Source organism: Gorilla gorilla, chromosome 8 (assembly GCF_029281585.2).
Source record: "Gorilla gorilla gorilla isolate KB3781 chromosome 8, NHGRI_mGorGor1-v2.1_pri, whole genome shotgun sequence".
Taxonomy (NCBI): Eukaryota; Metazoa; Chordata; class Mammalia; order Primates; family Hominidae; genus Gorilla; species Gorilla gorilla.
Window position 1 is genome coordinate 101,207,447 of NC_073232.2, and position 14,189 is coordinate 101,221,635.

Sequence of the window (14,189 nt, forward strand, 5' to 3'; positions counted from 1 at the left end):
TGGGAATTTCAAGAAGAAACTTGTTTTCTTATCCTCACCTATAAAGTAAGCACCAAAATTTAAATTATAAGGCAGATAACCTAAGTCCTTTACCTCTATCTCAACCTTCAAGGCCTGTTTATTGGTACTCTTGCCCTGTTTCATAGGATTCTTACGGTTTGTGGGAGGCTTGGGGGGGAGTAGTGAGGAACCAGTTTCCTGAGGATGTCCTCAATAGAGAGATTTGCTTCTGGAGGAGAGAGTGTCTTTGGGGTTGATTCCTAAGAAGGACTGATAAAAATAGTTATAAAGAATTGTTAGTAATAGTTCTCTCTTCTTACTTTCAGCACATAGGACTTAATTAACACCGTTTGATCATTTCCTTCCTTTAGGACCCTTCCCAGCTGTAAGAATTTACAGCTACAATCCAAGAAATGAGATTGCATTTTACAAGAAAAGAAAACTGATAATTCTTGCCCAAAACATGAGGAGTAGAAGGAATGTGAGAGAAAATAATGTAGATTCGGTCCAGGAAGTGCTAGGTGCTTTCCTGGTGGGTACATTTACGAATTAGAGACATTTTAATTAATCTACTGGATTTGTGATTCTGTCTACTACTATCATCTTTTTCTTGACCTTATGAAAGATTTATAGATGGCTTCAACTGAAACTACAGGAAATGACTCATGGTTATCCCTGAAGATATTAGAGCCAGCTTTCCGTTCCTTAGGGCTGATGCATAGCAGCTCTTGGATAAATATTGCTAAATAAATGACAAATTTTAGAATGTCTTTTTATTATTATTGTACTTTAAGTTCTAGGGTACATGTGCACAACGTGCAGGTTTGTTACATATGTATACATGTGCCATGTTGGTGTGCTGCACCCATTAACTCGTCATTTACATTAGGTATATCTCCTAATGCTATCTCTCCCCCCTCCCCCCACCCCACGACAGGCCCCGGTGTGTGATGTTCTCCTTCCTGTGTCCCAAGTGTTCTCATTGTTCAATTCCCACCTATGAGTGAGAACATGCGGTGTTTGGTTTTTTGCCCTTGGGATAGTTTGCTGAGAATGATGGTTTCCAGCTTCATCCGTGTCCCTACAGAGGACATGAACTCATCCTTTTTTACTACATCACCTCTTCTGCTATTTTTTAAATCATAACTTTATATGAATCACCAAACATTTCATCAAATTGAATCCCAGTTCATATAATCAACTAAGAAGGCCAACATCCTCGATTGAAGAAACAGTAACAAAATCAAAACAAAACCAAAACCAAACTCTAAAACAAAACAAAAACCAACAAAAAATACTATTGGTACCTGTTGACTTGCTTATTCCACCTATCTGAACATGTGAACTGTCCAACTGAACGTGTGAATGTACATTCAGAAATCCTGAGTTGACATCAGAATGTTCAACTCGGGAATAATCTGGATGTAGCTACATCTGGATGTGGCTTTTGTCAGAAATTATTTGCATTTCTAAGCAAATCAGATTAACGTCTAGTACAATCTTCCATCTCTGCATGTCAAGTGGACAGGCCAATTTAACATTTGGCATACTGCTGAGTCTTCAAAACACATATTGTTTGATGCTCTAACTTTTAAATTAAATCCGTGTTATTTTTTTCCATTGATGTGGTTGGCTTAGAGACATTAATTTGACTGGTGGTTGCTTAGTAACTTGTGTTTATTAAAAGAAGTCCCTTGATATAAACACCAGTAATTCTTATGTCTTGATTTGCTGTAGTTAACCTTTCAAGGTACTGTTTTGGAAATGGGTGCATTGTCTTGAATATTAAGGATGTTATGACTCCTTTTTTTTGTTTTTGTTTTAGTTCTGACTTTCCATCTCCTATCATTAGAAAGTCTCCCAGTTATTCATTTTCCACTTTCAGGATGACAGATTAGAAAGCTATCTGAAATTTACCTGGATATTAACTTTCTAGTGGGTAATAATAATGCAAATTTTATTCCTGAAATTCTTCCTTTTATGTCCTCTGATCAAGCTTGTTTCATTCTGAATGAAAGTAAAATGAGATTCTCAATTTATTTTAAAAAATTGGGCTATGTCCAAAGATAAATACATTAAAGTAAAATATTATGTAAAATAAAAAACTGCTTATCACTGTTCTGAAGTAGCACAAACACTGCTATTCTCTGCATAATGAAACGTGGCCATTCCTACCAAGTATTTATTTGACAAGTAGGCTCTTGAGCACTTGAACAGAAGTGAAAAGCGGGTTTCCTCCATGTCATATTAAGGCCCTTGAAAGGTGGGGATGGAATTTTGATTTGAGGTGGTAGCCAATTGTAGGTTCCTTGAAAGGGAGCAAGTGAGGAAAGCATGTTGTCAGAAGAACACTTTGGCAGTTGGGTGGAGAGTGGATTAGTATTAGGGAGTGAAGGCAATAATCCAGTGTCTGATGATGACAGCCTGATCTCAGATCCCATTGAGATGGAGAAAAGAAAACCTTAGGCAGATATCAGGATTCTTTGTTTTATGTGAAAGAGATTGAAAACCTGTGGCACAAGTGTGATCACTAATACCTTCCACACCCACAGAGACATCACCAGTGGATTACAGCATTCTTTCCTGCGGAGCCCTGGTGTAACCTCAGAATCTTGCAAACATTTGACAAATATTCATTAATAGCTGTTAGTTATTGAAGATGTGCTATATGCCAGGCACTGTACTAAGCCTTAACACAAGTTTATCTCAATGATGATGGAGTGGTTGGAAACAGGATATTTTTTCCCCACGTACTAGTAGTGTATCCTTGGGCAAGTTACTAACTTCTGTGAGTCTCAGTTTCCTTGCTTTTCAATTGAAACGTTAGTTTCTATCTCAGAAGGTTTTAGGGAGGATTAAATAAATAGCTGTAAATGCAAAGTGTTTAGAACAATGTCTGGCACAAAATTAAGTGCTATATGTGTTCGTTGTTATTCTTGTTACTATTCTTTAAACAACCTTATGCCTAAGTACCATTGTGCAGATTAAAAAATGTGCAAATGAGCTATGTGAATTGCTCAGCATCATAGGCTGGTAAATGATAGAGCTGGCCGTCAAACCCAGGCAATATGACTCCAACACCTATTTTCCTAACTTGTATGGATCTCTGTCTCCTATACTGCATGCCAGGAGCTGGGGATACTGATTAGAGCAAGAAAAGTAGGGGCTTGTCCTCATGGATCTTCAGTGTTCCAGTCCTCTCTAATGTAGATCTGCCATCTCCAATGTAGAGTTAGTAGCCAGATTATAACGTTTTTCCTTGATGTTTTCGTATTTTGTAAGTAATGTTTTTATTAAGTTCTTTATTAAGAAGTGCTCCAATTTGTGTTTTCATATATGCTTTAAAAATGGATTATTTTCTGGGTCTTTACCCTAACACAGTTGGCATATACAATACTTATGTCTCTCCTTATACTCAAGGCTTCTTATGCCTCCCTCATATAATATATCAGATTCTGGGGCAAGCTTTAGTATTCTGAAAAACTTCTATGCCATCCACTTCCCTCCATACTCCCAGAGTCTCAGGTGTCTCCCATTGTGAGCTGTGGTGGAGTGATAATGACATTTCTAACCACCTTTTAATTCAGCTTATTCAGAATATTTTATAGAGTAATGGCAAAGCAAATTTTAGTTGTTCTTTGACTTGTTGAAGTAATTATGCCTAATTATAAGAAGACAGATTTTATTTATAGGTGGGAAGACTCCTGTGGCAGTGAAGAATAAGCAATTCTTAACTCCTTCAGAGCTTTAGGATGGAATCTGCCATCACTGATTCCAGTATTTTGACTTTATTGCATTAATTCTTATAAATGTTTGTTCTCATAACTCTCAGAAATCTATAGCTAGTATTGTGTTGTTCTAAGTAAGTGAAACTTTTTCTTGGTCTTGTATAAAGTTGAATTTGCCTCCAGCAAAAAATCATTGAGTAGAAGGAGAGATATATGTGTTGTGTATGTCAACAGTGTTACATAAAACAAAAACAAAATAATCAATTTTTTAAAGCATAGGTGAAAACGCAAATTGGAACACTTCTTAATAAAGAACTTAATAAAAAGCATTACTTACAAAATACCAAAACGTCAAGGAAAACTAGCAATCATCTGGATACTAATTTTACATTGAAGATGATAGATTTACTTTGGAGATGGTTGGAACCCTGAAGTGCCGTGAGGGCAAGCCCCCACTTTTCTTGCCCCAGTCAGTATCCTTGGTACCCAGCATGCAAGTATAAAACACTAATAATTTTGATGAGGGAAATTTTGAAATCTCACCCTTAAAAATATACTCTGCATCCTTTGATTTACCTTTTTGTGTAAGTTACACATTATATTATTTGGCAAAAGTTCAATTCTTTTTAAAGAAACATTTTAAATTTCATGAGTTTAAATTTGATTAAAGATGAAAGAATTTGAGATTTAGTGAATTTGGCTTTTTTTTTTTTAAACGGCTGCAATGCTTAGGTTTAGTGGCATCACAGTAACTAAACCAGATTCAGCAAAAGCCCAAGAAAGAGAGAACTGTTAAGAGGCCCATCAGGAATTATTCATTTTAATTGTGTGATTTGATGCTTCTCTGGGTTAATTTAGAAACAGGAGGCCAGTGATGACTCATTTTTAACCCTTTTTAGCTCCCTGTGAACACTGCCTGCCTGTTTTGCATTTGGCTGTGTTCAGAGACAGGCTCAGGTGCAGGTTCCCCTTTAGAGTGTTACATTTCAAACTTGCCTGGTAGTGCACTAATCAGCTATGCACCTTTAATTAAAAGTGTAGGGAAAACTATAGCCAGGAATGATGATTATGGCTAAATTTGGCTCATCTGAGGACCCTGTGATTCTATTTATCCTGTCACTACAACTGTATCATTTAACACTAGAAATACAGAGAGGCTGTTCTGCCTTTGGGCTCATGCTTCGGTCTTCTGGTGGGTTGACTCTGGCTTTTTTTCCCCAATCTGTTTTGTCCTTGAAAGGTTGGGTTATAAATTGTTCCACAAGATAAGTTTTCTTTAACTATAGGAACAAATGGACATGGTGGATGGAACGAGATTGGGAAAGAGAGGCCTGAAATGTGCCCTTCCTATGCTAATGTTCCTGTTAACCTGGGCAAAGAAACTGCTTACTTAATCTATAAAGTACTTAAGCTAAATAAATAAATTGATAAATAAGATGAAAATCACTCAAAATCATTGGTGGGTGTAGAACTTTGTTTTTTTTTCAATTCATGAAAAATTTAATAAATTAAAATGTGGATCTTGAAAGAAATATAACTCTATCATATTCTTATGGCACACGTAGTTATTTTTCTTTTGTCAAGTATAATATTACTGAATAACTTAGGTAACTAGGGCAGTGATTCTCAAACTAGGCTCAAAATAAGAAAATGTCCTCCATCCCACCCCTAGAGATGATTATTCAAAAGGTTTGGGTGGAGCCTGGCAGCCTTCTTTATATCTTTTTAAAACAAGGGTCGTGGTCTGTCACCCAGGCTGGAATGCAATGGTGTGATCATAGCTCACTGCAGCCTTGACCTCATGGGTTCAAGCGATTAGCCTTCTAAGTAGCTGGGACTACAGGTGCGTGCTGCCACACCTAGCTATTTTTAATTTTTTTTTTTTTTTTTTTTGTAGAGACGAGGTTTCACCATGTTGCCCAGGCTGATCTTGAATTTCTGGGCTCAAGTGATCTTTCCACCTCAGCCACTCAGAGTACTGGGATCACAGGCATGAGCCACTGCACCCAACAGCCTTCCTTTTAACAATCTTCTCAGGAGATTCTGATGCAGGTGCTCAGTAAACCACCCTTTTGAGAAGAATCTGCTTAAGAGCTAAATCTAATCTTATATTCAAATTCTTTCTTCTACTTTTATGTTTTGAACATTTGTTTCTCCTGATTTCGATAGACAGTTTCATGTAATAACATATATGTCAGTGCTGCCTTGGAGTTCTCATAAAGGTACGATATATTGCCTTTCCCAGTCTTAATATGATCTATCTTTTGATGGGTGAAATCAGGAAACCACAGGGTTGGTGGGAATTTTTAGAGATAATGTACATTCTTCTGAGTGACAGATATTTGGATAGGGCAGAGATGGATTTGATCAAAGGAAAGTAAGAGAAGACATTAGTAAGTAGTGGAAGACACAGAGAAGGGGAAAGGCTCAGATAACAGAGGGCACTGAAGGGCTGGCGAGGGTTTAGACCTCTTCTGGCAGGCGCTGAGTTACTATGGTGCAGTTTTTGAGCGGGGGACTAACTGGATGCAAACAAGTGCACACCTGAGCTAGAGACACACAGTACCTTGTCCAGAAACAGAGGATCAAGGAACAGGTGGGTGAAGCAGGCTGGTTTGTCACCATAAAGGCAGAAAGAAGCAAGGGTGAGGACTTGGGGCCCAGAATTTGGCAGGACTGACTTTCAAGGGTTTATGCAGTAGGGTTCTCCAACTCTGTGTTCCTAAAGGTCTATAGCTTTTTGGTAAATTGCTTTTTTCTACTATTGATGTTATGGTGTATACATGAAGGCCACCCAGCTCAGCTTCAGGCCAGGATTTAGGAAGTCCTTGAACAATTGCTACAACTACCAGTACCTTAATATTGTGAGGCAAGGAAGGCACAATTATTCTTAACTTTGGACGAGAGAAATAGACTCAGAGAGAGAAGTAATTTACCAGAATTTACACATGTAGAAATTGGCAGGGCTAGGATTCAAGTTCAGGGCAACCTATTCAAAACTTGTAGGTTTTATAAAAAAGTATAATTTGTCTGATTACATAAAGTGATACATACTTATAACAAATTGCACAGCAATGAATAAATAAAAAGTGAAAGTCCCTCATGATCCCACCCTTGAGAGAACAGCTGAGAAAAATTCAGTAAATGTTGTTCCAGACTTGTTTCTTAAAAAATTCCAGTATACTTAATGAATACATTTGTATTCATATTACAAGGATGGAGCTATATTTTATATGTTATTCCACAGCTAGCTGTTTTCACTTAATGCTCTAACTTGGATGACATCCTGGTTCAGTACAAATAGATGTAAGTCCTTTCTAACAGCTGCATATGCTACAGAGATTCTTTAAGTATTCCTCTTTTGATGGCTATTTATTTTTATTTCCAAAATTTTAATATTTTAAAACCATGCTGCAGTGTGTGTGTATATATTAAATGGTCAAGGAAATCTATGGGGAGATCTTAGAATTGGAATTGCTTAGTCAAGAGGAATGCATATTATTTTAAAAACTGACATTTTTTTCAATCCTCATCCATATTGAGTTGGACCAATCATATAAATTTGACCAATCAAATACATTAAATGCCTGGCTTAAATTCAGTTTCTTAATTACTAGTGAATTTAGATGTTTATTTCTTGTGACTTAACTGTTTATATTTCTCTTATTACTTGCTCATGTCACTTGCCCATTTTTACTCTTTTTCTTACTGTTATGCAAATGTTTCCTATAGTTTAGAGATAATAGATATTATAGCTGTCAGTGGTACAAACTTTTTTATTCTTTTACTTGTTGAAAAGATTTTTAAAAGTACTATTCAAGCATTTACAAAATATTTTATTTTAAAATAATTTTAGACTTTCAAAAGATTGTGGAAAGAGTACACAAAGTTTTTATACAACCTTTACCCTGATTCCTCAAATATTAACACCTTGCAAAACCACAGTAGTCATCAAAATCAGTAAATTAACACTGACACAGTACTATTGTCTAATCTACAGATCTTATTCAAATTTCACCGAAGTCCTTCTGGGCAAGGATCCTATCTGGGATCATACATTGAATTCATTTGTTATGCCTCCTTAGTCTCTTTTAATCTGCAATAGTTCCTAAGTCTTTCTGTCTTTCATGATCTTGACACTTTTTAAGAGCACTGGCTGATTGTTTCCTAGAAAATCCCTTGATTTGGGTTTATTTGATGTTTCTTCATGAGTATGTAATCAAGAGAGTGACCTAGTCTGATGATGGTCAAAAATAACTTGCCTGAAAAAGAGATGCTTAAGCTAACACCAGAAAGATGGGTAGAAAGTGGAAGTATGAACTGGGGATGGGGTGCCTTTGCATTGACTTTGCATAGTGCATCTAAGCAACTGAAAGAAGCCAGTGGAGGAGGTGGTGTGAAAGAAGGCTCTAAGGAGGCAGTCTGGTCAGACCCAGCTTTGTGGGACTTATTAAGGTTATAGGATATTAACAGCAATAGAACATCATTCAAGGGCTTTAAGCAAAGGAATGGCAATATCTGAATCAGGTTTTTAAAAGATCACTACAGGTAGATTCTTCACCAGGTAGAATTTATCAAAGGGGAGCAAGATAGAAACAAATACAACAACTAGAAGGCAGTTCTAGCAATGCAGGCAGAGAAAAGGGTGGGGTGTACATTAAGGAGCCTCCCCGCAAAGACGGTGAAAACCTGCAGTTTTGAGAGATGTTTTGGAGGGTGAATCTGAATCTGCACATGCAGGTGATAGATTGCATGTGGGGTTAAGGGAAGGGGTAGGTGCAGGATTGCTAATATCAGCGTTTGCCAGATTTTGTGTAAGTGATTGGATGTTGGTACCATCCATGGAGATGAAAGAGACAATTCTTCACCTCTGATAGTGAAGTCAGAAGCATCACCATCTCCAATTCTTTTAGATGCCAACATTTACAATATATTTGCTTATTTATGCTTCTGTATCTCATTATAGCCACTTAGCTTCCAAGTTCTATGGTTTTTCCTCAGAATCTTTCCCAATAACTGTTTGTCCTTCTCCATTTCTTTCACTGCTCTTCAGTTTGGACAAGGGTTTCCTCATTCCAGTGTTGCATACTTGCTTCCTCTCTGGGCTACCAATTCCTCTATTCTCTGTAACTTTATCCATCGCTTCCAGAGTATGTGCGTTTAATAAATATGTACTAAGTGCCTCGTTTGGGCAGATCACTTTGTTGGGAAGAGTTGGGAATAAAGTAAGTTAAGTATATTTCATGGAACTGGAGTCAATTCCGAGTTATAACTGAGGCAGAAGGAAAAAGGCCATTCTGCCTAGCGGTCAAGAAAGGACCATATTCTTCTTTCACTCCTTACAAAAAATAAATTCCACACAGGTCAAATGTATTTATCCAAAAATGACTAACCACAGAAGTACCAGAAGAAAAGATCAGTAGATGTATTTTAAAATTATGATGAGTAAGTTTGAAGACCTTTTAAAGAATGTTGAGAAACCTAGATACCATAAAGAAAATAGGTCCACTTGAAAGCTTAAATTTTAAAAATTCCATGTAAAAATTAAACAGCTTTCAAGCAAGAATGTCAGCTGAACTAATAATTATAGAAGGAAAAATGGAAATAGAAAAATGGCCACTTTCAAACACCACAATAATTGTCTCAGGGAAAAAAATCTTCAAATGCTAAAATTAGTGGGCAATGGTATATTTGCATAGTTTCCCTACAAGATACTTTTCAATTATAAAGAGAAAAATAGTATCGTGGAGAAACCTGACAGATATAACTTAAACAAATATCAAGATTAACATTATTAATAATTGAACAAATCAATAACATATGTCTCCTGATACATCATGGAGGATACACCATCACTTATAAGGTATTTTTTGCCAAAAACTCTCATTGTTTTCTGTATTTCATCTTTGTCACAGTTACCACAATCTTTATTAGATAATTGTGTAGATAATTATTTATTATTTTTACACCTCTCTGCCCCATTCCTGGTCCCTAGCAGAATGTAAGGTCCATAAAAGCACAAAGTAGGGGCTTTATAAGTAACATTGAATAAATGAATGAATAAATAAATTTATTTGGAGCTATCAGTTTTTACAGGAAAGATCCATTTAGCCTTGGATTGTATTGAATGAAAAATCACAGTTGGGTATCTTGGTGGAAGTGGATGGAGGACATTTGAAGGTACAATGCTAAAGCTCAAATTAAGCTGAAGCCATGAAAAAAAAAAAAGGTGTCTTATAGACTGAAGATATATCAAGAGAAAAAGATGAAATATTAATATTTGAGATGCAGGGTGAGGGAGGAGAAAGGAAACACTCCACTTCAGAGAGGCCAAGGCAGGAGTTGATTTTAAATAGGGAAAGTTCAGCTGATCAGGGCCAGGTGCTTAGTGGGGGTTTGTAACTGTTTAATGCTGTGAGTCTCAAGTTTTAATGTGCATAAAAACATCCTGGGCTAGAGATCCCTGGGGCACCTTTCCCAGAAATTTTGACTCAGTGGGGCCTAGAAATCTGTGGAGTGTGTGTGTGTGTGTGTGTGTGTGTGTGTGTGGCCAGCACACCCCTCCTCCACCAAGTCATTGTAATGCAGGCAGGTTATCCAGGAACCACTCCCAGAGGGAACATGGCATCCAAATCAGGGGGATGTCAGCTCTATGGCAGGAAGGTAGGAAGGGGATGAGTGGTGAGCAAATTTGAACAGCAGATGACCACTTGCTAACAACTTTGCCAGAACAAGGAGCTCTTCAAGAAAACTCTTTAAAATGGATTGCCAGGGAAAGTTAAGAAGGAAACTTTTTTCTGTTTCTGCCTACTGCATTGAAGAGATTGTCCAGTGCAAAACCAAATGTATGAATACAGCTTCTGCTGCGACATGTTAAACAGTTAAGATTCTTGTGGTTGGAGAACACTGGAGAAGCAGTGGATGAGAAGTACTTCAGGATGGCCCTCTTTTGCTTTTGAATAATAGTGCTGGACTCAGTTCATTTTGTAGAACTACTGTCCTTAAGAAAGTTATGAAAATTAAATAAAATTGATTAATAATGCCCAAGGACTAACTCCATTTCTGAGCTTTCAGACAACTGGCAGGCAGGAAAATGATGCTATTTCAAACATTTATTTGTGACTCATTATACTTCATTGAACTAAGTATCTTTTGGATAGTATTTTCTTAAAAGCAAATTCCAATAAAAAAGGAAGTATATTAAAAGGTACATTAAAGTTTAGTGCCTTATGGGTAGCTTATCTTTAGAAATGCATTATTTCCAGGAATGTTTAGCATTTTAACAGGAGGAGAGCACAGTTAGCAAGTTCACATGAATTTGTGGTGAAAAAATATCTGTGTACAAATATGAATCTCTCTCCAGCACCTCAAATTCATTTGCCAAGTGTTTTATAATGCATATCAATTGAATCATCACATTTAGAAAAGAATCTAAAATTAGCACATTGATGAGCATATGAAATGCCTTTGATATAGCACAAAAATGTAGAATTTATATTAAAAACCAGCAAATATTTTGAATTGAACTGTGTCTAGATAGAATAATTATGGATTTGAATTTCTTAGCTACATATACCATGTAGTCAGTCCACAAACACTGAATCATTCTGCCGATGAAAAAAGTGAAGGGAGCTGGGCACGGTGGCTCACACCTGTAATCCCAGTACTTTGGGAGGCCGAGGCGGGCGGATCATCTGAGGTCAGGAGTTTGAGACCAGCCTGGCCAACATAGTGAAACCCCATCTCTACTAAAAATACAAAATTAGCCAGGCATGGTAGTGCATGCCTGTAATCCCAGCTACTTAGGAAGCTGAAAGAGGAGAATCGCTTGAACCTAGGAAGCAGAGGTTGCAGTGAGCTGAGATTGCACCATTGCACTCCAGCCTGGGCAACAAGAGTGAAATTTCCAAAAAAAAAAAAAAAATGTGAAGGGAATGAATGTCCTTTTATTTCTTTGGCAGGGAGGAGATAATGAATCAGATAGTTGTAATGCTGAACTGAAATCTTCATTTCCACAGTAAATTTTTTCATTCTTGTCCAAGGCCCAAGGATGTGACCTTCTCTTGGATTTTCCTGATTATTATGAGAGGCAAGTCATTAGTGTTGCTGTGTGACTGTGAGTATGAGCCCTGAACTCCTGTGCACCTAGAGTCCCTGCTCTGTCATTTGCTTGAGTTACTTATCTCTTCTAGGCTTTAGTTTTCTTATCTGTAAAATGGAAATCATGGTCGTAATCATTTGTCGAGTGTTTCCTGGCACCAAGCATTGTGCTATATGTTTTACAAGAATTATCTCACTTCACCTTCTCAGTACCCCTATTCATTATCAACTTCCTTTGCAGTTTGGGAAGCTGCAGTTCTGCGGTTAGTGGTTCCTGGAGCCAGAATTTGAATTCAGATGTTCTAACCCTGGAGACTGCAATGTCTAATCCCAAGGCTCAACTACCTCCTATTGGAAAAGGCTAACTGAGATCATGTGTGTTCATGCATCCAGTTAGCCAGGGAACGAAAGCATTCTGCTAATGGTAGCTATTGTTTTATACAGTTTTTTTTTTTTTTGGCTATCTTTTTCTATTGAAGGCGACATAGTACCTTGCCTGCCCAGAATTCAGCTCACTCTTACCTAGAAGGCAGTCTAGAAAAAACAAGTAAGATAAAAGGCATTTTGAGCAGCAAAATTAGAAATCATGTAGCACATTCACTGTAATCAGCAGGTGGTTCACTCACAGAAGATCTCTCCTGATGCACACCTAGTCTATACTTTCATTCTGTAAATAATTTCAAATAATTTTTATCAATGAGAGAAAATAGATTAAAGGAGGAAAAAGACCAAATTCAAGAAGTTTAGTAAATAAGTTGCCTTTTAATTGATTTTTTTTCTAAATGAATGACAGATTAAACGGAGCAAATTAGAAATGGAGGGAAGCATTGTTAATGTTGAATTATGAAGAAAGGGTTAATGTTTCTATTGTAAGTTAAGGAGTAAATAATATATCTTAGAACTGTTTCCTTCAAAAATATTTAAATCTCACAACGTTTTATGATTATTATTTACTATTTTACTATTCAGAATCACCTCTTTTGTCATGGGATTCATATAGCTAAAGATTTTCTTATATTTCCAGAGGAATCCTATGCTAATTAGGGAGCATATTACAGAATCCTAAGAGTGCCTTTTGTAATGGCATTTTAAATCTTATATAATAACAATTTAGAAGAGAACAGTTTTAGGGTAAGATCAGCAGCTCAGCCATGTGAGCAAGGAGCCAGGCTCATTCCACCCTTGGGCTCTGCCATCCTCCAGACACTGGCTGTCCTTGGACTTGACCCTTCTAGGTTGCAAAATGGCTGCTGCCTTTTAAAACTTATGTGAAGTCACATGTTCAGCTGATGAAAAGGCATATATTCCCTAGGATGTCTCTTTGTATTAGAGATGAAAATTTCTCACAGAATCCTCCCAACAGATTTCCCCTCAGGTCTCATTGTCCAATATTTGGTTACTTGCCAACCAGCCAAGTCCTGACTACAAAGGAGACTGAGAAAGTGACTATCTCTAGTGGGACTGGGCCCTGCTGGTGAGGAAGAAGTAGTGGTGGCTAGGGGATAGATGACTGTCTGTCAAAAGCTCATTGCAAAGAAGCAAGTAGTTACACATCAACCAACCATCTGATATCTGTAATAGAAGTCAACTTTTAGCAGAGGTCATTAACCTCACCTCTCCAACATTTGCTGTGAGAAAGAACTGATTTTCTTTGAGTTTCTTCCTGCAAGCTGGGAACTGTAATGGAACTTTATGACCTCATTTAAGCTTTAGTTGAATTCTTCTGGAAAGCTATTGTTGTCCCTATTTAATAGATGAAGATAAGATGCACAAAAAGGTTAAATAAGCTGCTGTAGCACTCCCAACTAGTGATAGAAACTGGCCCCTCCTAAAGTAGTATACGGCCCCCAAACCTGAGCTCTTCGTGCTAAGGGCACCGAACCACTTCATCTTGGTGGCTGGATAAAAAGTTTGTATTACACTATGCAAAATAATTATTTTATGGCCCAGTGTGTGACTTTCTTGCACTCACAGTAGCCTAGATCCACCTCAAGGTAATTTAACACATGCATCAGGAGTGGTTTGTTTAATCATCTTTCCTGTAACAACTGCATTCTTGCTCATTGATCTAATATAAACCATTCTGTTGTGACTGGTATATTTAATGTGGAATATACCTCTAGAAGTAACAGACAAGCACCTGGCACCTAGTAAATGATAATATATAGTACTTACAAATATAGGGAAAAAATCCAATAAAAGCTATTTCTAATATTATGATCATTTCGTTTTTATCTTATCAATATTTTAGTAAAGATAATTTATCATCTAGGTCACAGCGTGTTTCTGATTGCAGATATTACAGAAGATAAGTGTAAAAACAAATCAATGTAATCTTTGCTTTTGATGTCTGAATTTTTA

General features: G+C 37.1%; 1 protein-coding gene across 3 annotated transcripts in view; it reads left to right on the forward strand.

Moving 5' to 3' along the window:
* The window catches only part of STAMBPL1 (STAM binding protein like 1), a 43,489-nt gene that overhangs the window by 2,113 nt on the left and 27,187 nt on the right, over positions 1-14,189 (forward strand). The window contains exons 1-2 of one of the 3 annotated variants that reach the window (XM_063710298.1): positions 11,776-11,844; positions 12,070-12,252. The exons of the other annotated variants lie outside the window; for them this stretch is intronic. The gene's annotated coding sequence lies outside the window, so the exon portion shown is untranslated. Of the gene's footprint in view, positions 1-11,775; positions 11,845-12,069; positions 12,253-14,189 lie in introns of those variants that run through there. 3 annotated transcript variants of the gene reach the window in all.